General features: G+C 42.2%; 1 long non-coding RNA gene across 1 annotated transcript in view; it reads left to right on the top strand.

Moving 5' to 3' along the window:
• Window positions 1-24,858, top strand: part of LOC141568111 (uncharacterized) — a 136,493-nt gene extending 111,635 nt beyond the window's left edge. The window contains exon 2 of the long non-coding RNA XR_012491127.1: window positions 24,821-24,858. This is a non-coding gene — a long non-coding RNA (uncharacterized LOC141568111). The remainder of the gene's footprint in view (window positions 1-24,820) is intronic.
• Window positions 24,859-25,292: the final 434 nt, after the last annotated feature.

Here is a 25,292-nt window from a genome sequence, read left to right on the forward strand (position 1 = left end):
AAGGCGTGATGGGTCTGGCAGACATCTATGGCATGTATATTTATTTAACGGCTTGCTATAATGCATATTGTTAGTAATGGCAATCGTGAACTTGCAGGCATTGTTTATTTTGTAAATACACATAATGGCACTTTCAGAAGAGAAGATCGGCTGCCCCCTTGCAACGATGATGTCTGCTGTGGAACTAACAACTCAGGGACCTTTTCGTACAATGGCTTCCTGACCTGGTCCATTTCACTCTTTATGCTCTTGGAACATTTTGTTAAGGTTATCTCTAATTTCCCTGAGCGATCATCTCAAATGAACCCCGGGTCTCCTTTAAATCCATATAGCAGAGGAGATTTGAATATCTGTAAGTGGGTTTGAACATCAACAGCACCTATAAAACTAAATATGCACGAAAAGCCATTAGTTTGTGGTCACAAAATGCGGAAAGGATTCCAGTGAGTTATAGGGAACAGTCTTCAAACTGGAGATAGGTCATGTGATTGGCGTACCTCTCATCTATTCTGTTTGACTCTAAAAAGAAGAAATGGGCAGAAATGCCTGGAACTGAGACCTGAGACATCGCGATTCATTTCAGTACTTTTAAATTTTATTTTGTATTTATTTTTACGCGAACCCTCAAAAAACTTTTGTTGGATGTTCGGGTTTCTTTTTCACCTTTTCTTTGCTCTACCCCCAATATTGGAATTATTTGTTGTTAGGGAAAATATACAGGGTAGAATGAAGGGAGGCTTGGTTTAGAAGGGCGAGGTGTCATTGTGCAGTATCTCTGAATTCATTTGCCTGTATCATCATGCTTTTCTCTCCGGAATTTCTCCATCTGACTGAGGAGCTCGGGAATTGCAGGGAGTCATTTGAAGGAAAGGGGACAATGTTTGTTTTTGTAAATTTAACAAACCTTGGCTATCACAGATCTTAAATGTGCATCTTACACAGCGCAGAGACCCTAAATAGTACATCTGCTTTAAACAGTGTTGCATGTCTGAGGCCTTTGTGGAGAGGGTTTGATGCTGCCTTTTGTTGTAGGACAACTAGTGTATTTTGTGATGCAGGAGGGTTGTCAGTTCAAGAACACAGCCTTACCTAGGGTTTCTTTCCTTCCCTCCCTTCCTTCCTTCCTTCCTTCCTTCCTTCCTTCCTTCCTTCCTTCCTTCTTTCCTTCTTTTTCTTTCTTTCTCTTCTCTCCCACCCCCCATTGTGGGTTTTTTCTGAAGGGGGTGCTTTACTGTATTTCCCCCAAAATAACACCTAGCCAGAAAATCAGCTCTAATGAGTCTTTTGGAGCAAATACTAATATGAGACCTGGTCTTATAAGACCGGGTACAATAAAATATAATACCGGATATTTTATATATATATATGTATGTGTGTGTCTGTATATATATATATATATATATATATATATATATATATATATATATATACACACACATACATACATATATATATACTATAATACCAGGTATAATATAATATAATATATATAATACCAGGTCTTATATTAACTTTTGCTCCAAAAGACACTTTAGAGCTGATTGTCCAGCTAGGCCTTATTTTCAGGGAAACAGGGTAATTTACGACATTCACAGGGAACTCCCAGTCTTTCTTCCTACAAGAAAAGACAAGCCCTTTGTGGTAATAACTACAACTCTGCAGTAAGATTTGTAAATTAAATATCCATGAAAATATGTTGGCTAATATCACAACCTTTGTCCTGAATTAGGTAAATAACTCTAAACTTTGTGTTGGTGGAAAGTATTTATAGATATTAATTACCGTCGTGCTAATTTAAAGTGTCCCTTACTAATTTCCTTCCGGTTTGAACAATTTTCAGGAGTAATTGCCGTCCACCTACATGCACAATCCTCCCCGAATATTCTTAATTATATGAAATATCTGCCCCACCACCCAGTTTAAATAGCATTTTAATCAGTCTCCTTTGTTCAGATTTTTAAAAAGTCTTTTACTCATTCCAACTGAGTACGAGCTTAGAAAGTGGAGAAACCAGAGGCTGGGACTCACAGCAGGCCTGCGACATTTCGCAGACAGGGATTTGGCCCAGGTGACTGTGCTTTGTGGAGAAAAGGGCTGGATGGGATACAGCCCCTTTCCTGTCAATCGCTGGCCCCCGGAGGCCAGGCTGTTTGGGCCTACACTGATGGACTCCTCCTTAATAGACATATAATTGTTGACAAGAACCTTTCGATAGACTGTAGCAGCGCCCAGTAGACAAAGGACACTTCAGGACCATAGAGACCAGCGGACTGTTTGGTAGGAAAGACCTCGTGCTCATAGAAAACTTTCTAAGAGGGACCGAGGCACAGCACCACCCAGCAACCCCGAGCCATCCTGCCTAAAGCAAAAAATGAGAAAGACTCCTTGTCTCTACATATCGTGGAGTATGCCGGGCAGGGATGAACCCAGACTTCTTTTTGTGTGGCTTGGCATCAAATCTATCGATTTGCCCACATTCAAAAAATCATGTGTGAATGAGTATATGTATTCATCTCTAAAATTTGATAACCAGGATATTTTTTAGGTTGTTTGATGGCAGTATGAAATCTATCAACCTGACGCTTGCAGAAAGCAATAGGCTATTCAGTTGCTGTCAAAGAGGCCTGGACAGTCATGAGAATGTGGAAAAAACATTGCGTTTGGCCATCAGTTCTGTTTACGACTGCACCATCAGGAGCTTGGAGCTGTCGTGTAAGGCGAGCACATCCCAGAGCATCCGGGGACGTCCAGCTCAGCTCCAGTGCTGCCCGGCCAAGGCTGCCTTCTCAATCAGTGCCCGCCTGAGAATCAGCTTGAACGTTGCCCTCGCAGGATTCACTCCCTTCGTCCGTCTTTCGGTTTCAGTAACTCTCCCTCCTGGGGGCTTCTCTCCATTAGGAGAGGCCACCGTTGCTTTCAGTGCATGACGGGAGCCTGCCCACCATGGGACTAGGCTGAGTTCCTGAGATCTGCAAGCTGTTGGAAGCTTATGCAGTAAAATCAAATGAAAGCAGAGTTCAAGTGCAGCCTTGGCCTTGTCAGCAGAAAACACTGAGCAAAGCTGCAGAGGGAACCAGGCCGAATGGAATCAGGAGGCAGGTTCCCAGATAGTGCCCGGGGAACTCCTCAGGGTGACATCCTGTGTGAAACTGAACCGGCTTGGGCCCAAAAGACCTTGAGTCTTGCCTTTGATTCTTATTGATCAAATACGCAGATTAAATCCCACATCACACAGCAGGGCAAAACCTGAGCTTTCTGTGTTCACGGCTAGGCATCCCGGTGAAGCTCTTCCCCCGTCCTTTTTATGCAGGAAGGAGAACCGCGTGCAACATCTATTTCAGGAAGATGTACAAAGTGGGCAAGTAGATGTGTAGGTCTGATAGCCCCAGGCTCCGTGGCAGAAGGACGAGCCAGATAAGAACGTTATACTTGTTACCTGTTGTCAAATTCAAACCGGTAGTTAGCATCCATGTGTGGGGGAGAGGTTATTTTTAAAGTTGCTCCTTTGTAATCTGTAAGCATTCCTAAACAGGCTGGCTTCTGCAAACAGCTGCCTTAAAATGTTGTGTGTGTGTGTGTGTGTGTGTGTGTGTGTGTGTGTGTGTGTGTCCATTAATTCAGAATTACTCCAATTACAAGCTTTTGATGCTCTGAAACCCTCTCTCCAACCCAAAAGAGATGGAGAGCCCTCAGACTGTCCAATCAGATCATTTTCCCTGCCGCCGGCAGCAGATGTAAGCAATTTACTTTTTTATTTCTGCATATTCAGTGTGAGCGGAGCTGTTGGGGACCTTTCACCCCAGAGCCTGCAGGATTGTAACCCTATCAAATTAAAGCATTTTGCTCACTTATTCCCAAACGCTTTGCTGGTGCTAAGCAGACATCCCGCTGCATAGCAATGGTGGGTGTTCGTGTCCACTCATAGCCTCAGACTAATCAGAGATTATTAAGGAAAATATACAGCGCTTTAATTTGATGAGATTGGTTATAGGTAGTACAGTTAAAGGTCGCACTCCTGCGTGTATCTCCCTCTGTCTCTGTAATATTTTCTACTCGCTTGACAGTCCTGTGCTGCAAACAACAGGCCAAGGCGACACATTTATTTTTGACATGCCGCATTCGGGCTCAATAGGGAGAAAGATGAATTATTTAAAGATTGCATAAACAAACAGCCTGGGCCGGGTTTTGGTGACATCTCTCTCTTTGTGCTCTGCGGACGCTGTTGCCTTAAAAGAACATGTTCTAGAAATGGGCCTCCTTTGGGCAGGGATGCATTTAGATGCAGGGCCTGGAAAGACTGCAGGCAGATGGCCGCTAAGTCCTGTGACTGGCTGGGCAGGGAGAGCCCCGCTCCCAGCTCGCAGGGAAAGGTACCTCTGAAGAACTGATTTGCTCCTCTGACCCTGGAAACTTCTCCACCTGCTGTGAGCTAATTGAGCCAGCCTGCCTGCACCGATGGGAGTGTGGGAGGGGGAGCCTGGGGATCATGGGGGCTGTTTACTTTCATCCGGTGCATCTGTGAGATGAAGTGAGGGTACTGGGGTGACCAGCTCGTTCCCTGGCAGGGCGGGAGAGTTACCTGACTCCCTCTGCTCATTTGAGGGCTGATTTTCATACCCAGTGTTCTTCCTTTCCCAGGCAGGTCTTTTCTGATCACACCGCGTCCAGCCTGGGGTGGGGGTGTGTGTGCAGGCAGATATGAGCACTCTGCTCATGGGGGGTACCCAGGCATTTCTCCCCTTCCTCTTCTTTTCCTGATCCAGACACAGTCGAAGGCGCCGGGAAAGGCGTCCAAGAATGAAGGGCAACTTCTAATCTTCTGTCAAACTTAATGGCTTCTGTGTATGTGTCCATGTAATAGACCGACTGCAGGCTGATTTACCTAGAAATTTACATGAAAATTGCTTTATGCAGCTGTATGTAAAAATCCGAGCCACACAGGGTCACTGTACCAGGCAGGTCAAAGCGAAGCCCCGTGGTATTGTAGCCAAAAGCGATTTGTCTCCATTCATGGGACGAGGGGGTGGGGGGGTTACGGAGGAGGACACAGAGAGGGCCCCTCAGGACAGCGCTGTGTGGGACGGAGCCAGGGGGCAGGGGGCAGGGGCTGCCCCCTCTTCCCGGGCGTGCTCCTCACTATGTCTTTCATGCTTTCTTCTCCTGGAAGCACTAACGTTTTAAAGGAAAATTATGCCTGCTTTGTAGTCCTGGCCCCGAACTCTTACTACCCAAAACTCGTACTAAATTAGTTGAAAGACGTCACTACTTTAACTAGGAAATGAAAGGGATAAAGCGCCTTAAAAAATTGTTCTGTGCGCTTTCAGACAGGTTGAACAGTCCCCCAAACCTTCTCTCCGTATGTTATCCGATTCGCAATGTCCCTGCTCTTGCAATGGCATTACGTGGAGGTAATAGAGAACTAATAATAATGACAAGAGCAGCTGGGCTCTGGGGTCAGGGTCAGGCCTCGCCGGTGCCACCTTCCTGTGCTCCCAGTGAAAGCCACAACGCAGCAGGGCCTTCCGCCTCCCTCCGGAGCCTTTAACACACTTGATGCACAGTGGGTCCCCGCTGTATGCCCTTGGCCTGGCAAAGGCCACTGTGGGTGCACAGACCAGAGGCCTGGTCAGTCCCGGGGAGGTCGCCTGGGCTGCTGGCTGGACGGAGGACCGCAGTCTGTAGTTATTGGACTTGAGGCCTGGACGTGAGCCCTTCCCCAGGTTCCTAAGGAGGGGTGAACGCTATGAGCTCCAAACACCTTCAGCAGCGTCCGTTCTCATGGCAGTTAATGTTTTATTAATTCATATGCGTGGCCGTAGATCTGTATCCATCAAAATGTTTATCATTGGTTTATGTGATAACATGCTTCCATAAAGACAGTTAGTGTGATGGCGCTCGTTTCCTATAGTCCTATGGCCCACTGACTGTCTTTATGTAGAACAGTTTGTGATAGCTGGGATCTGGGTAGTTTTGAGCGTGCCTTAGGATTTGGTGGTGAGGGCGGCCTTCTCACTCCTCCCTTTATTTCTGTTGCTCTCTGTTGCTTCCCATGTTAAAACTGATCCTTTGGGTTGTAGGGTGTCCGATGGACACGTGTCCCATTTGGGAGACCACCTCAGGGATGGTGTAGATGCCTGATCTCTGCACTGTACACCTGAAGCTGAACAATAATGAATGCCAACTATAATTATATATATATATATATATATATATATATATATATATATATATATATATATATTATGTATATATATGTATGTATATGGTTACAGGAAGCGGAGTACAGCATTAGGAATAGAGACAGTGGAAATGCAATGGCTCTGTGTGATGTCAGAGGGGTAGTGGATGGGGGGAGGGGGGTTCACACAGTGTGAGGGATATAAATGATAAACGTCTAAGTGCTTTGTCTTGTGTACCTGAAACTAAAAACTAAAAATAAATATATAAATAAATAAAAATTAAAAAAAAAATTAAAAAAAAAAACTGATCCTTTGGCCATATGTCTTCTCTATATCTTCTTTGCTTAGCTCCAAACGAAATTTCCCCAACTACAGAAGAACCTAAACAACTGAACAAAACAAAAAACATGAAAAGGCCCACTACCCTTCTTTCATAACATTTGAAACAATTACAAATGGTTTGCGTTTCCATCTTTCCATTTTAAGACCATAATGCTACCATGAGTAATACCTTAAATTCTTGCCTTTATTTACACTTTTAAGGTACAATTGGGGCAGGTTATTGCCCCTCCCCCTCCCCCTTTTTTCCAGAGGAGAATACTGAAGGGAAGACACAGGTCAGATGCGAATATACTCTTTAGACAAATAAGTAAAGTGTTAGCTTGGCAAAACAAACAAAAGCTTTCTTACATTGGAGGGCCTTACAATACAAATGCAGTTATTTTGCAATCCATGAGAGATTACAATATTGGATGATTTTATCCCTATAGGAATTAGGGTATAAGGAATGATGATTTTAGTTGAACAGCTAAGTTATTGGTAGACAGATGTGAGGAAGCCGAGGGAAAGGAGGAAACTGGCTTTGCAAGTTGTTGAGCTGATTATACAAATTAACTGGGAATAAATGCTTGAGCTGTTTCTTCTATTGGACATCCACTTGTTTCCAAAGCACTTTTGTTTTAAAGTCCAAATTCTCCTTTCAAACTGTCCTCAGACTGATATGATTTGGGTCACCATCAGTCTTGTACGTGGGATTTATTATTATGTTTCGATAACTGCTGCCATGTTAGAGCTGTTGTCATTCCCCGTCATGATTTTTCACATGAGAGCCACGTAATAGAGCCATGTCAGCTGTCACATGCATCACTGAGTGTCATGTTGTCAGACATAGCCTGGTGATCAGGAAAAGCTGAACAGAGACGTTTACTGAAATTTAGATGGGTAACCTAAAGACCGAAACAAAAGAAGTTATTCTTAACGACTTCTAACACGAATGTTTGAGTTACTCCTGGGTGTTTTATTGTCTATGCAGAATATATGGCACATCTACCATGTTTCTCTGAAAATAAGACCTACCAAGCCGGACCATCAGCTCTAATGTGTCTTTTGGAGCAAAAATTAATATAAGACCCAGTCTTATTTTACTATAATATAAGACTGGGTCAATATAATATAATATAATATAATATAATATAATATAATATAATATAATATAATATAATATAATATAATATAATATAATATAATATAATTAATATAATATAATATAATATAATATAATATAATAAATGTAATGTAATGTAATATAATACTGGGTCTTATATTAATTTTTGCTCCAAAAGACACATTAGAGCTGATGGTCTGGCTCGGTCTTATTTTTGAGGAAACACAGTTGTCTCAAGTATATGATTTTTACCTCAAGTATATGATTTTTACCTCTCAGCCCTGCAGAACAAACAAACAAACAAACAAACAAACAAACAAACATACATACAGTGTTCTGGAATTTAAATGATAGAATTTACTTCACTCTAATATAATACGACAGGCCTAAATAACTACCATCCTTCTATTGTAGTGAAATATTTTCCGAATGTGTTATTGTAATTCTCTCTATGGATTAGGCTGCCTGTGAAAGACCTGAAACCTAACCGATGTTGATTTTCATGCTGGGACCCTCTCCTTGTAATTCTGAGAATGGCCACTAGGTGGGAGTGACACTAATAAGGGTAGTTGAGGTCTTGTAGGTGAACACAGGGAAGTCTATAGATGATGTGACTTCCATGTATGAATATGGCTTTCTGCAAAACAGAGCTGTGTATAAAAGCAGCAACACAAATATTCCACCAGCCGCTGATTACCAGTGTTCGTATCTGAAATGAAAGATGAATATTATTTGAGGAGAAAATACATAAATCCACTTTGATAGGTAAGGTGCCGGGCAAAACAACTTAATGTGTCTTAATTACTAATTATTTAGCTGAGCTTACAATAACATTAAAAAACAACTCAAGCATAAATGCTTTTACTCTGCTCATCAAAATACTCCATTTTTAGGCATCTATTGAGAAATTAAAGGGAGAAAAAAGTATTATATTCTAGGTCATAAAAAAGAATCCCCCAATATTCCAAAAAAATTAAATGGGTGAAAAAATATTTAAATCAATCAATCTATAAAATTCAGTTACTAATCTAAATATCAGGTCAAGAGAGAAATTATGAATACCATCATTTTAAAAGCAAAAATGGAATGCCACTTATAAAAGTTACTGGATGCTTCCAAAACTGCAGTAAAAAGCAAATTCATAGCATTATTAAATAAGACAAAATGAAAAGAAATGAGTTAATCATTCAATGCAATAAAGTAGATAAAATTATAATTATAAAAAAGCAGTATTGGTAAAGGGTAGAATTCATAAATAAATGGATAAGTAAATCTAAGAGACTATTTTTATGAAGAAAACAATTCCAGGCAGACTTAAAATTCTTTCCAAAATAATAAAATAGATAGTAGATGTAAAGAAAAGTATAATTGAGAAATGGTCTAACAAAAAATGTGGACATGGAAGTTATAAGGCCTCTCTGTATAAATCTGTGCTAAACAAATTGAAGCACTCAGTACAATAAATTATTTTCTTTTTCAGAAAATGTAAAATACTGCTATTAATTCCAGAGGACTAAATAACCCAGACGTGCCAATAATCATAAAAAAGGACAAACAAAAACTTACACATTAAGAAAAAAATGCTAGAAGGCAAAAAAATGGAATAAAACAGTATTTAAAAGACTACAACATAGGGCTTATCCAGGGAATGCCAAAAGAATAAATCAATTTTAGATATGGTTGTTTTAAAAACCCAGGTCTACACATTTTAAACAACTAATACCCATATTCTTATCAACAACACGTCCCACACGTACTCACCTGAGAATCAGAAATAAGACAGAGATATTAATGATGTTCTCTCTATTACACAGGATATATTCAAAATAAAACAAATGATAAACTAACTCAGAAGAAATACAGTTTTGTTTTTTGCACATAATATTTTAATATACAAAACCTAAAATGACTGTTTAGAAAAATATTAACATTAATAAGAGAGTTCATTAAGGTAGCTAAATATCAAATAAATAGGTGTGAAACACCTATAGGTTTCCTACAAATAAGCAATAGACATTTAGAAATACAATGGAAACATCAAATTCAGAAGAGAGAGCTACTTGAGGAGCACACAGTGTCCTGAGTAAACGAGGAAGCATTTTCAAAAGAGAGACAAGACTATTATAGTTCCTTGCAAATTGATTTACAGTTTTAACAAAGTCATCAAAATGCCAATGGTATTATTTTAGCACTTCTTTATGTGATTAGAATGTACACTGGATGAATGAAGAACTGGAATAACCCAGCACAGAGAAAAGAATAATTAAGGAGGACTTGTCTTTTCTAAACTGGTAGTAATGTAACAAGGCACGTTGGTACGTGAATCAATAGAATAGATCAACAGAAAATAATAGAGTTATCCAATGCAGATGTATTCATGGTGCCAGTGTTGAAGGTGATCTCATAAATTAGGGCAGAAAAATTATTTTTCATAAGGCGGAGCTGAGACCATTGGGGTCAGTAGCCCCAGAAGACGAGGGGCCCTCCCGAGGCAGCATCAGGATAAACACAGAACCACTGTGCTTGAATTCATGGCCAAACATGTCCCATCGGTAATTGCCTCTGCTGTTGCCAGGAGTCCAGGCTCTGCCACTGTGTGTTCCCATCTCCCCCACCGTTCTGTGTGTCCCCAACAGAGACCCCGTACGCTACTCTTCTCCTTCTCTCCCTCCCCAGTTTTTCCCATCGTGTCTTCTTGATTTCCAGATCTGTGATCAGCAAGACCACCCCTCCACCTTCATTCTCTTGTGGACTCTTCCTTAGGGTGTGGCTCTGCTAGGAGCCTGGCTATTACCTGTGGACGCCTCGTGTGTCTTCAGTGAAGGCTATTTTTTGCTGATATAGTCTCATGTTTCAAAGTCTGGAGATGAGAGTATTTTCATTGTCATGCCATCAACAGCATCCCTCTTGTTCTTGGGTAAAAACCCCCAGCCTTTCCAAGCTGGGCCATTCTGTAGTCTGTCTGCTCTTGTTGCCACGTCCTCGGCACTCAGTCACAGCAGACCATAGCTCTCGGTTCATAGCCTTACTTACATCTTTGCTTCTGATCACAGTTGGAAATATTCTTCATCTCCTTCTCTGGGAATAAAAACTATAGGAATAATCAGAGTTGTGGGCAAAGGTTTGATGTGCCAGGTTGCTTCTGGCAGTGTTAATTTATAATGGCAAAAAATTAGAATCAATTTAAACATCTGAAAATAAGTGTAAGGCTCAGTAAATTACAGTGCATCCAGAGGACAAAGCATTGGTATAAACACATTAAAATTGTGTTGTTCAAGAATGGTTACTGACTTACTGTTTTTGGTTTTCTGCTATGTCGAACAATGTTACAATGAACATTTCTATATATCTATTTCTATCTATCTATCTATCTATCTATCTATCTATCTATCTATCTATCCATCCATCCATCTATCATCTCTCTACCTACTTACCTACCTACCTATAGATATATGGATATAATGACCAACGTTTTTGTTTTGTAGTATTGATTTGCAAAAGTGGAATTATTGTATCAAATAGTAGGTCCTTTAACAGTTTAATGCATATTGTCAGAACACTTTCTCAAAATATTTTCACACGTCATACTACTGCCTATTTCGCCGTAGTGTTGTCAGCACTGATTGTTTTCCATCTTTTTATTTTTTGCTAATTTCTTGTGTTGAAAATGGAATTTTATTGTTTGATGCACAGTTCTGTGACTATTAAGTGAATGACAAAAAACCCATCTCCTAAAACTTTCCTATCCTAGCTTGTTGTTTTTTTTTTGCACCCAATGATAGGGTTAGGGAGGAGGGGGAGAGAGGTGCAATTCCAGCCTCACTAATTGAAATTATTTACTCATCATTCTTTTCCTAATAGCTAAAATCTTCATAACAATTTTCTGCTTATAAAGTACTTTCACATACATCATCCAGTTTAATATGAGGCCCAAACCTTTTGCAGAACGGTCTGTAAAGCACATAAGTAGCTCATTGCACGTAAATATAAAGTGCCTTTGACTGAAGATTGTCAAGAGAGAATGTGGTCTGATTCCTCCCCCCCCCCCCCCCCGCTTGTCTTTAATACTCATTAGGGAGAAGCCCATGAGATGTATACATCAATTCTTGTGCTTGTGGTCCTGCTGCATCCTCAGACTTCCATCACAGACTCCCTTCAGTGTGTCATTCTCGCTACTCAGTGCTATTTGGGGGTGTGTTTAATTCTCTGTGTGTGCCCCAAAGCTTGCAAAAAGCATAATATCTCAAAGCGGCAATCTCGTGCCCACTTTAAGGCTCTGCCTTAAAATGTTGCCACTCTGAGGCCACATGAGAGAGAAAGGGCAGCCAAGACAGGAGCCAGCCAAGCTTTCTGCAGCTGGGCGCTTGCTCATGTCGTGGCCGACGATGTGTCACGGAAACACTGCCCTGTGGCGTCACCCCCACCACATTGCCAGGGCATAGTCTGGCATGCCAAGAGGCCTGCACTAGGTCTCCAAGGTGAAAGACGGACTGAGTGAACGAGCACCCTCCACCCAGCCAATGCCAGCTCTTAGCACAGCACGGAGCTCACACCCACGCACCAGTTTCCCCCTTGAACCAGTTTGAAGAACTGTTGGTTTCTATTCTGTTCTTTAAAGAGGTTCTTTGGCAAATGAAAAGCACTAGAAAGCAAAAATTGCAATGGGACACAGAGTCCAAAGATCTCAAGTTCAACTACTGTAATAAAAAGGCAGGTGAGGTGCTTAAGAAAATCATCAGGAGACACCGAGAGGGTGATGGGCTTGTGAGCGAGCGTCCCTCAGGCCTCGTCACCTACTCTGAGCTAAACCCCCTCAGAGCGTGAGACGGATGTTCTCACAATGTCCGAGAAACTCTTTCCCTCGGCGCCGATCTTTGACGGCTTGAAAGAAGCTTGGCGGCTGTGGCTCCCATCCAGACGTGATGCCAAGAACACATTTTAATGTTTTTTTTGTCTTTTATTTGTATCTTTATCCATTTTTAATTTAATTTATTATATTAGTTTCAGGTGTACAAAATAAATACTGATTAGACATTTACACCCCTCACAAAGTGGTAACCCCTCCCCCAATCTACTACCCCTCTGACACCGTATGTAGCTGTTACAGTTCCACTGACTCTGTTCCCTACGCTGTACTCCACATCCCGTGACTATGTACATATATTTAATTAAAGTTGACATTCAACATAATTCTACGTCAGCTTCAGGTGTACAGAGCAGTGGTCAGGCATCTACACAGCCTATGAAGTGATTCCCCCGATAAGTCCGGTGCCCATCTGACACCCTATGTAATCTTTACAACATTATTGGTTATATTCCCCACACTGTGGTTCACACCCCCGTGACTATTTTGTGCCTACTAATTTGTACTTCCTAGTCCCTTCACCTTCTGAAGAACAGAAGAAATGAGGAAACAAAACAGAAATAGACGCAGAGATATGGAGAAAGCACTGATGGTTGCTAGATGGGAGGCGGCTGGAGAAGAACACAACGGACTGTAAAGCCTTCCCTGTGTCCTGGCAGTTGAGCCGTGCCTGAGAGGGGCGACCCCTGGAAATCACCGGGGCTGCCACTGTGGGCTTTGAGCTCATTAGCACTGAGCATTTGCAGCCTTTCTGACACACGAGGAAGAGGAAATTCCTGCTCAGTGACTTCAGCCTCACGCAGGTACCTCAAACAGCGAGTTCTCGGTCTCCCAGCTGGCCAGCATCGTCTCCCTTACGATCTGCGCCCCAGGGTGTTAGGCCCCAGAAGTGTGTCGTTATTGGAGTTCTCCTCGTTTTGGAATGTGCCCTGTTTTTGATCAGATGAAACTTAGAAAAACAATTGGTGAATGATAGTGGCCCCAGGACCACGTCCCCTTTGCAAGTGTTTTGTTTACAAGGTGCTTTCATATCCGTGATCTCCCTTGAGTTTCAACAGCCTTTTGAGGCAGGTGGAGAGGGAATCGTATGCTTATTTTATTGCTTATAAAAAAGTGGCTCAGCGAAGTCATTTGATTTACCCAACCAGAATCCCATGTCTAATAGAAATCGAGTCGGGAGCATGTCTGACGGTGATTTTTATTCAAACAAACTTCCTTACACGCCAAATCAGCCCTTGTCCTCCAGAGTTTCTGAGCTGAAAGAACCAACACGAAAAAGGAATCTTGAATAGAATGTTTTCCAGTGATGAACACCAGCACCGTTAAATATTGACTTGTTTCCCCACGTTGCCCCATAGAAGTTACCCAGGTATTTACTGATGTTTATGTCCCATAATACCCCCAGCACATGAGCCCACCAACACATTGTTTTGGCTGGTACTTATGTTCCCCTGGGGAATATTAAGAAACTCAGCTTGGAGGAAGCATTGGGAAGTGGGGGTGACGCCCCCTCCTCCTGGGGGCTGAGGGCAGGTTAATGCTGGCCTCTGGCACATGTAACAGGACTCCTGGGCCCCCACAGAGCCTTCCAGCTACGTCGGCCTTTGCTCTGTGAACTCTGCCCTCTTATTTACAATAGGACATTTCTAAAACAAAACCAACATTTGTGAAAGGTCAGCCCTTCAAGAAGAGCAGAGAGTATCAGCGAAAGTGACAGGGAAAAGATAAACAAACTGGAAAACATCTGTCTCCAGTGTGTCCCCAGGCCGGCCAGTTTGCGATAATGGCTGACGGCTAGGAGGAGACGAGACGCTAGAAGCCGGAGTCCCGCTGTCTTCTTCCTGCCCCTACAGTAAGGGCACTTGTAGAGGCTGGCTTCTCACTGACGGCTCCTATTTATGCTTCTGATCATGTATACATGCTGCGGGCCAGATTTTACTTACAAAGGACCATGGTTGGAAAACATTCCACAGCTTGTGAATTACAGGAAGAATGAAGGTAGCAAACGGGGCAGGGAAGGGCAAGAAGGAGGGCAAACAGGGAAGCGTTGCTTTTCTTAACCCCTGCTGTGCTGCTCAGGGTTTTTAAGGGCTGGTCATTCCTGCACAGTCACCCAGGGACAGTACATGAAAGAATAGCGCTGAGACTGCCGAGCTAGCAAAGCCCCCAGAGCACGTTTGTTCCAGGACCCTATCTGGGTCTTTTCCAATTGCTTGCTGATATTAGGTTGGTGCAAACGTAATTGCAATTATTTTTAACCTGTGAAACGGCCATTACTTTTGCACCAAATAGTTCTGATTCGAAGACTATTCATGTTGTCCTGTTACAGTCATCCTTGGGGAGGGGCACCTCTGAAACCATCAGAATGGCGCATCTCCCCAGCCTGTGCTGGGTTGTCACTCAGTCCGTCAGTGACAATTCCGGAGTGCACGAGACGCAGCAGAGTTCTTGGCGGCTGTTTGTAGGAAATATGCCCAGGGCGCATGTGTGACCAGCAACCCTGGAGGGGATGTGTGTGATTACTGGGCCCGTCTTGAACTCCAGTGAGATTATGATCTGCTTGGATATTATTAGGTGACTCTTATGGCAGCATCTATCATGAGAGACAAACTTCCTTTAGATTTACCATAAGGTTCTGGACTTTGTCTTTGAAATCAATATCATAAGATATTAATGTTTCTATATAGGTCAGTGCCAAAGATTTGTGGTGTGGCACTACTAAAATTTATTAATTTATAATAGCAGTAAGGATAATTCCTGGAAATTTTCGCTCTTGCAAGAATAGCTGAAGTCCCTCCCCTCGTTTAAAAAAAAAAGTGGCTTATTATAATAGCAATCTGCATATACTGGGGGAAAAATCACTTTCCTTGAAATGAAGCAACTCTAACAATTAACCTGATAAAAAGTTGTCTGTAACACTCTGGTTGCAGTTCTGTCTCTTGCACCAAACTTATGCAAATATTCTACTTCATGCCTGTGTGAATTTTTTAGTGTTTTGTGAAAGATCTTACTAACACTATCTGTGTTATTCCTCTTTTTAAAAATAATTTAATATTTATTTCATATTTGTTTTCCATGTTTTTTTCACACACACATCCATAAATAAAAATATAAGTACAAACGTGTGTATCATTTATATGTAAATGATACATGTTTCTCTATATCTGTACCTCGCTCTTTCAAACACACACACACACAGCCTCTCCTCATGTTAACTTTTTCTATCAACTTTTTCTCCTATACGAATGGAACCTTAGCCTTCATTTCTGTTTGTATTTCTGTTGCCAATATGCTTTCACCTTGTTGAACACGCATGTCCATGAAGGAAGCACAGGAAATAGTTAAGAACATTTGGTTTGGGTTCAAGCCAACCTGGTTCAAATCCTGCTCCTGCCATTTCCAGGCTCCATGACCTCAGATAAATCAGGTCGCTTTCCTGAGCCTGTTTTTTCATCATTGAACTTGGTGTGCTAATACCTACCGTACAGATTTTCACGTCTGTACATGCAAGGTGTGGCTCAGAGCAGCCCCTGATGGTAAGTGCTCAAAAATAATAGCTATTATTATTACTGCTACAATTATAACCATAATTGATGAGTCACATTCACTTTTTCTACTGTTTCCCCGAAAATAAGACCTAGCAGGACCATCAGCTCTAATGCGTCTTTTGGAGCAAAAATTAATATAAGACCTGGTATTATATTATATAAGACTGGGTATTATATTACATTATATTATATAAGACCCAGTCTTATATTATGTAAGGCTGGGTATTATATTATGTAAGATCCGGTATTATATTATATTATATTATATCATATCATATCATATTATATTATATAAGACCTGGTCTTATGTTAAAATAAGACCAGGTCTTATATTAACTTTTGCTCCAAAAGATGCGTTATTGCTGATGGTCCAGCTAGGTCTTATTTTCGGGGCAACACAGTATTTAGTGCATGTTACTGATAATAATTACTGCTGTCAGGAAAGCAGGATAGCACAGTGAAGAGTACATTGATGTATGCTTAGAAAACCCGGGTTTTTTTCACTTAAGGAACCGTTCTCATTTTCCGATCAATGAAATCGGGATGATAATACTCCAGTATCTGAAGTCCTCACTCTTGCCAAGCGTCTTCATAGCACTGGGTGAAGACAACTACAGTTAAAGAAATGGCACAGGTTAAAGGTTCTCAATGAATCAAAGACTGAGTGCCAAGCGTTGGTTCTTACTCTTGCAGCCGCTCATTATTGAGGTATAAGATATGGTGGATTTACTTTGGATCCCACCCAATATGTTGTCAAATTTTATGTATGCATTTAGAGTACTAAAGGTCCTTGCAGTATGGCACAAGGTAATTTTATGATAATGGTCCCTCAGAGCAACGTTGTGATAAAATTTCAGTCCACATTTATTAATTAATAATTTCGGTTGACTGCACAATTTTTTTTTTTTTTTTAAGTCAGATGCATCAACACATGCCATAGGTAACATCTTTAACAGGTGATTTTGTGTGTGGGGGGGGAGGGGAGGGGAATCTTTTTTGTGCAATTCTTACTAAGCGGCTCATTCTAGTTCAAGCTTACCCTCTCACCAGCTAAAGATCCAAAGCAAATTCATTAGCTTCCAAGCCCTCAGCTTTTCTACTCAAGATAGTGGAGGTTGCATTTGGTGATCTTTTTTCTAAGATCTCTTGCAGCTGTAAAACCGAATCCTTCAGTGAAGACAGAGGCGAGTATACTTACTACGTACATGAGAACGTGTGTATGTGCACATTCTTTACCTGTCCATATACGTATATACTCAGTAGATGAAAGGAAGCCTCTTCCTTTGAGAGAGAAATTAAAAAAAAATGTGATAGACAATTGAAATAATAAAATTAAGGTGAGATTATGCCAATTTTCTAGGGGAAAAAAAATCCTTTGGCTAACACTACCATATCGAGATCTGATCCTTAAAATGCAAAGACTCTGATTTAAATCATGATTCTCTTCATTAAGGTCATTGCTACAAACGAAAGCTGATTTGGGTGCTCGTCTAATAAGAAAATGCCAGTTACGGTATGTTATCAAGCCTGAGTTGCCAGGCATTGAATTTCCTGATATGGTCTGCTGGGAAGCTTAAATGAACAAGAGCAACTATAAACCGAAAGTCTGCAGCCATTTGTTGGCATTATCTCAGGATAATTTCCCTGAAACATTCATGATGAAATGCAAAGGTAGATAATTTAAAAATCCATTTAAAAGAGCTGTGGTGTAATTTAAGCGAAGGTTTTTCTCTGTCGTGGACATTACAGCCAGACCATGCCTTTTGAAATGGGGCCCTTACAAAGTGATCTTCTGTTAGATCTCATTGCCCTGGGAGGCACTTTAAACAACTTTAAACAATTTTCTTCAGTCTGGGAGGAGTAAAACAAAAACACTGGTACTCTTTGGTTTTTGTTGAGCTGAAGAAAAGCATAAAAGTTCATCTCAGCAGAAGTCTGCGTATGGCTCATTATGGCCCAAAGAGGGGAAAGAAAGGTGAAAAATTAAAAAAACACCATTTGTCCTTTCTCCGCTGGCTTTTAAACCTCATGTTTTATAGGTGATTTCAGTAGCAAGTTAAAAAGTAAAGATATGGTTATTTAGCGAACATATAGATATAACTGTAGAGAAAAACGTGATTTCACTCTAACCTTTAATTTTTCTCTCCCAAATAACTTCTCCTCTGTCAACTGTGTCCCACGGCAAATGGAAACATAATGAAACATAAGTGAGGCTGATAATAAAAAAAAACAACACACAAAACTGCTGAGATAAATGCATAAGTATGGGAATTATGATGCCACATCCATGGGTATTTTTCCCTCTATCTCTAGCCGTCTCTCTAATTTCTCCTCTTACATTCTTGAGCGGGGACTGAATATCAAGATTAAGGTTCAGTAATAGCCCAATTTTATTGTTGATCTCTCAACCCAGAAAATATGGGTTTCTAATGGAAGTCCTGACACAGGCTGCGCCCTAATAAACTACAAGATGGGCCAATAAACTACGGCAAGAGCCTATTACCAAGAACCATTACCACTCAGAGAACGGAGAGAAATTAATTTTGTTCTGAGTCTTGCTGGAGAGGTCTAGCATGACACAAGTGACTTTGGACTTGTTCTTGTGTTGAAAGGAAGCTGTCCCATGCTTATCTCAGAGGGAAGCCCTAGACTCCCGGAGAAGGGGACCCTTCCTTCGTATCCCATGTGTGTCCTGTCAAAGTGAGAATCGATTGATCCCTGAAGAAAACTTCCGTGGCGATAATGCAGAAAAGGCCTATGGGTCAGACCCACCCGTGGTTTTAAAGAGAGATGCTTAACAGGTCACTTTGCATTTTGCCCCAGAGTGCTGTGGCTTTTCCTTCATCCGGGAAGCTACTTGGATGGGTGGCTGTAGAAGAGAAGGGGTGCAATGGTCACAACCTCAGACATTTCCTGTCAGTCCCTTGTCTTTTCTTTCAAGTCCCATGTCATCATCTCACCCATAGTATTGCGATCACTTACTAATGACGATTGGCTGAGAATGCTCGGTGAGGTGACCCACAGTCGAGTGGGGGGGTTGTGGTTGAAACTGCTGCCTCCCCACCCCACGTTCTGACCCTTGAGCTTGTTCTCCCCTATATCAGGGTCGGTGGAGTAGAGAGCTCTCGCTATTCATAGTTCACGTTCGGAGTTTCTGGTGCTTTCCTCTGAGTCTCACATTTTCGAGATGGGCTTTCAGAAAGAGGTGTGCGCACAATTTCAGTTTGGAGGACATGATATCTGTGTGACACCTTCCATCGCTGTGACTCCCCTGCCTCGATAAGATTGTAATGGCTTTGACCCTGACCATCCTAGAAAGTTTTGCTTCTTGTTTTTGCCTGACTTGAGGATTTCATTTCTCATTTGCTTTCCCAGAATTGGACATTTTTTGCCTGAATTGTTCCCTGCTGTACAGTTCACTCGTAGCATCCAAACACCCCTCTTCACTTGGTGGGACATTCATTTAGATTTCCAAACACCCTTCTCCCTACCCCTCCACACACACACGTCACACCAGCTCCATCTTGGCAAAACGGGGATTTCTGGGATGGAACGGAACTGCTTTTTACCAAAGGCTGAGCAAACCGTGGGTCTGTATTAAAAGCAAGCTCGCAGACCCAAAATCTACCATTGTCATCAAATAACACTCAGGCCAGTGTTTTATGCAGACTAGAAAAGAAGAAAACAGTACCCAGGAGTGAGAAGGAAAGAGTGGTGAGTCAACACATCCTGTGCAGGCATCTTTCTTTCCTCCTTCGCCATCTTTCTCTCAGCCTGTTGGTGCTTCCCGTAAATAATTAGAGGCAGAGCAATTCTGGGAGCCACGTCGTGTGGACATCGTTAAAGGAAATAACGGTGAAGGCAGACAAAGAGAGAAACTACAAGAAACTGTGAAGAGAAACAGCTAATTATAGAGCTGCTATTAAAATGCATTTTTTCCCCCACTTCTTGAGACAGAATTTTTGTCGGATAATTAACAGACCTCCAGGGCCCATTACGTTCTCAGACTCTGCAGGTATCGATCCCCCATCTTGTCTGCCACATTTGTTCTCTCTGGGTCTTCTTCCCTGGAGAGTTTCACTGATTTCATAACTGAGGGGTGGACCGAAGACCTGGGAAGTCACCAGAGATGAGCTGCTGTGTGAGGGTGGGGTGCAGTGTCTGCTGGGGCTCGGGGAGTCGGGGAGACTGTCACCCACGCAATTTTCTGCTTGCTTGCTTTTCTTTCTTTATTTGGTGATTTTCACAAGAGTAAGATTCCACATCAGGGGATGATTGAAAACAGCGCTCAGAATCAAAATGTGCAGTTAACCAAACACATAGGCCATCATTAGAGATCTATGTATCCTTTAAAGCGGATGGTTCCAGCAACCCAGGTGGGCCCCTTTGTGTGTCATCTGTTGAAAGCAATGGAAAGCAAACCACTTTTTATAACCATGAATCCAATTCGTAGCCCAGAGGCCGTCAGGTTGTGGTGAACTTGATTGTGAGACAGCTGACCCCATCCCCTAAGGAAGCTTTGAGCTGAGGCTTCCTGACCAAGACCACCTTCTTGCCGCTCCTGAGGGACCCAGGAGAGAGCCGAATGGACTCAGGGTTGTTTTCCTAGCCTGTGAATGGTGGGATAAGGGAGAGGCAGGCTTAGATGTGAAGGCATCTTAGAAGCAAGCTGTGTGTCAATCTGTCTTAAAGGAGAACAAGGTCTTGTCTGAGTGACATTTTGACTGGCAGCAAGCAGTTTGTTTAGCTCCTGACCACATCCAGAGTTTACCTGCAAACAGCTCCCGTGAATACTCTGATTAGTATGCAAACATACGCCAACTGTCTCATCTCAGGCAAGTTTCACTCATGTAAGCTGAAAGGCGAGGAATAGATGTGGTGGGAAAAATACAGAAATTCTTTTTTTAAAAAGAAATTCTCCTAAAAAAAAAATCAGTGTGTTTTTTTTTTGACATGTTATTTTAAGAGAGTCATTTTAGTCATTCAGATTGAATATAGAATGAAATAATTTTCCCTTCAACTTCTGAATTGTAGATTTCTTTCATATGGATACTGCACATAGTAGGACCTCAATACTTGCTTGGTGAGGATACATTTTAAATAACGTACTCTGGGAGTCAATAAAACAGAAAAGAGAAAAAGGAGAAAGGATTTAGTGTTGAATTTCTCGGCCTCATTCCACTGTCCCAACTTTGCTGGAGAGAGCTGACACTGTATGTTGGAAAATCAGTGACATTGACGGACTCTCCTTTTATATGGTCGCATTAACAAAACAGGTGGTTGAGGGAGGAGGAAGCAAGTGTGGGTTACAGGAGAACAAGGTCCGATCTGTTCTGAGAACCTGGCAGGGAAAAGCCATCTAATCCACTCACAGCCACGAAAATGCCATGATGCAATTGAACATAGCCTCAGAAGCCAAGAACTCACTGAGGGTACTAGTTCCCTTGTGGACACACCCTTTCGGGGTGTCTCTTGCCATGTTGGTCCATGGAGGTCAGAGTACACTGCTCATATGACGTTCTCGTGTGGGGCCTGCCTGTGTCACCACTGTAACCTTATCACTGGGCCGGAGCTGTATTCCTGACATCTGGCACAAGTCATCACAGTAACACAGCCCAAGGCTGAAAGGCAGCAAGTGCGCCTAAGGCTGTCACTCCAGGTCTGTGTGGGCCGGGCTTCCCTGTACCCTTGGCTCGCCAGCCTTGTGAGGATGTAATTTGAATGTCCTATGTTCTTATCTCTTTGGTGGTTTTGCTTTCTCTTCTCTTCTCTTCTCTCCTCTCCTCTCCTCTCCTCTCCTCTCCTCTCCTCTCCTCTCCTCTCCTTCCTTCTTTCCTTCCCTCCTTCCTGCCTGCCTGCCTTCCTTCCTTCCTTCCTTCCTTCCTTCCTTCCTTCCTTCCTTCCTTCCTCCCACCCATGCTTCTTCTCTTGCTGTCTCTCTGCCTCCTCTCCTTCCCTCCCTCCCTCCCAGAACCCTGAACAATCCCTTGATTCTTTATGTGAGGCAGTGCTTTTAATGGTCATTTCTGAAGTTTAGCCAGTCCATAACCTCTGTAATCACACGGCCCTGCATTTGTCTTCCTGTCGAGTGTACGTGAACAGGCAGGAATCTGTCCACATTATCAGGGCGGCCGCCCCCCTTTCATCCTCCTCTCTCCCACACATGCCCTCATTGCTCCCACTACTCACCCACCAGTGCAGGTCTGTCAGTGACAGCAAGAGGTCAACATCAAAGCGTGTTCCCAGCCAGCGGCTTGCCTCTAATGCTGGCATTATAGAGAGAGACAGAGTGTGTGTGTGTGAGAGAGAGAGAGAGACGGAGAGGGGCCAAGACAGAGAGCGAGAGACTGCGAGTGAGGGAGAAGTACCCCATTTCTTGAAAGGCCTCTCACACACAAGGGGCCCGAAGAATAGAACAAAACCTTCCATTCTCCCTCTCGGTAATAAGCCTCGGCAGAATGGGCATGTGTGGTGCATAGCCGAGGTGGAACTGCATTAGCGCTCTTTCAGTTTACAAACAAGAGGCCTCATTTAGAAGAAAAAGCTCCTATCTGATTATTTCTTTGTGCTCATCCATGTGGAACAATGTTCAGAGAAGGAGGGGTAGCGAAGGTGGCTTAGTAACTCTTTAGGCTGAATCACGGCGGTGAAGGGCGACCGGGGAGTCATTATTCATCCCAGAGAAAAAATAAGTAAGTTACAGACGGTGAGTTTCAAGCACACTCTATGGAGAAACGTGAAGCAGCTCTTGTTGGCACTCTCTCTAGACAGCTTCTCCACAAGCAACACAGCAAATACTGATAGGGTGTCATCCAGTGCCTCCTCTCTCTCAATTATATTTTATGGCAATATGAGGGGACTTAATTAGGGTCACTGGCAGACAGGAAGCCCCAGACAGCGTCGCGAAACCTTCTGGGATAGTGAGACCATCACAGGTGCTGATCCCCTGTGTGCCGGCTGGCCGCTGCCATCCACATTTCCCCAAGTTGGTCATCTCACATGGGTTGGGAGGACAATGATAGAAGTTTCTGGAAAGGATAGGTGACGGCTAAGTTTTACTGTAGTTGAGTAACTCCACAAATCTCTGTTGGGAAGGTTTATTGGTTTCTCAATAAAGAAGGAGGGGACGCAAAGACTGCATGGCAAAGGGGAAGTTTTTTTTTTTTCTTAATATCTGAGTGTTTCCTGAGTGAGGTGAGGTGGAGGTATGTTATGCTGGAACATCCCTTCTCCCATTCTGGAGATCAAGTCCGTTTCAGGGAGACACGAATGAACCCAGATGTTGGTCCTACAGTATGTCTGGTCGTTCATTTTGGATAGTCATCTGAACACTCTCCTACTGGTACTTTTTCTTCAATTCTTAGCAGCATTTCTTATGTTGAGCACTCTAGGGTCTTCTGAATGTGGTTGAAATACTGCCCAAAGCCACAGCCTTAGGAAAGCCACAGGGGACTGTACCGTGTATAGTAGACCTGGCAGCCTGTTGTCTACAGGTAAGAATGGGACTGAGTAGGGATAGCAGGCTGGGCAGTGTCTTCACTGGAGATCAAAACGTAGGGACAATGTCACTGGTTCTCAACAGTTCAGATATGATCCCTCTCGGCGGTGGGAAGGATGCAAAAGTATTTCATCTCACATGTGACTACTGATTGATTGATTGATTGGTTGTGGTTACTTAGAGTACAGGGTTTATCGGAATTCTGAGGTCATGTCTGGGCTCAGTAACAAAGATATTGTGATAGATTATTGATGTCTGCTCTGTGTGTGTGTGTGTGTGTGTGTGTGTGTGTGTGTGTGTGAGTGTGTGTGTGTGTGGGGGGGGCGTCAGCAGGGATCGTGACACACATACTAGGTTTGGCTCTTCCTGGGTTGGATTATGAAACACTGTTAGTTCACCTTCTGGAATTTATCTGTTTAGAGGAAAGTCAAGTTCTGCCCCAGTCTTTGCAGGGAAGGGTCTTAATCTTGTTTAATATAAGTCAGTGATGGGGATCTCTTCGTCTGGCAGGGTTTTGGGAGTGGGCATATAAGCAATTCTGGTCAAGAAAATCTCTTTCCTAAGTCACCCTGTATTAAGTTTTATTTGCTTTAATGAGTGCTTCAAAAGAAGAAGGAATTCTCTTCTGGTCTTTGTTGTGTGAGAGCATAATTATCAGAGCTGCTCTCTTACTCTTCAAGGCACATGGGGAGAAACTATCCTTTTCTGCCTCTGGGCATTGTTGTGTGAGGGTGTGAGGTTGAAGCTTCTGTAGCTCTCTTGTAACCACAAGTGAGAAGCCGGGAGATAAATGCCAAATGCCGGCTCAAGTGTTAGAATGCTGACTTTGTGAAACAATATGATTAACTGTCTCTAGAAATAATGTGCCCATCTTATCTGAAATTGTATGCTGCTTTAATTTTTATGGGCTGATGAAACAAACAAGGAAGGATTTAATACCGAAACAAGTCATATGTTTGTAACATGTGAAGGCTAAAGGATATGATAAAATAATGTAGAAAAGATGGTTTTACCATAACTATTTTTAACAGTTCATTGAAGTCTATATGACAGACAAAAAGTCGGAGGTATTAAAAGTGTACAATTTATTCAATTTTGACACATGTATACATGTGTGAATATTGTTTTCAGCATAAGTTTTTTCACATGTAATTATAATGGTATTGTTTGGTAAATTTCATTTTCTGTTTACTCATTGCTAGTATTTTTCTAGGTCTACATTTTGTGTATTAATTTTATATCCTGCAGTCTTTATAAACTCACTTATTAGTTCTATCTATTTTGCAGGTTGCATCAGATTTCTACTTAGAGAACTACATAATCTGTGAGTAAATCCAGTTTTATTTTTTTTCTGTCCAATATGGATGCCGTTTATTTCTTCTTGTTGCTTTATTCAATTGGCTAGATCCCCATATGGTGTTGAATGAATACTGTGAGAGTAGATATTCTTGTCTTACTCCTGCTCTTAAGAGGAAAACACGTAGTCTGTCACCATTAAGCATGATGACAGCTATACGTTTTTATAGAAGCTCATTATTGGTTGAGGAAGTTCCATTCTATGCCTAGTTTGCTGAAAAGTTTTGATCAGAAATGAAGTTTGCTAAATGCTGATTTTCACGTGTGTGGAAATGATCATATAGTTTATTATTTTGGGTTTGTTAATATAGTAAATTACATTGATTGATCTTTGAATATAAAACCAACCTTGCTTTCCTATGATAAACCCCACTTCGTCATGGTGTCTTATCATTGGTATAAA

Source organism: Rhinolophus sinicus, linkage group LG13 (genome assembly GCF_036562045.2).
Source record: "Rhinolophus sinicus isolate RSC01 linkage group LG13, ASM3656204v1, whole genome shotgun sequence".
NCBI lineage: Eukaryota > Metazoa > Chordata > Mammalia > Chiroptera > Rhinolophidae > Rhinolophus > Rhinolophus sinicus.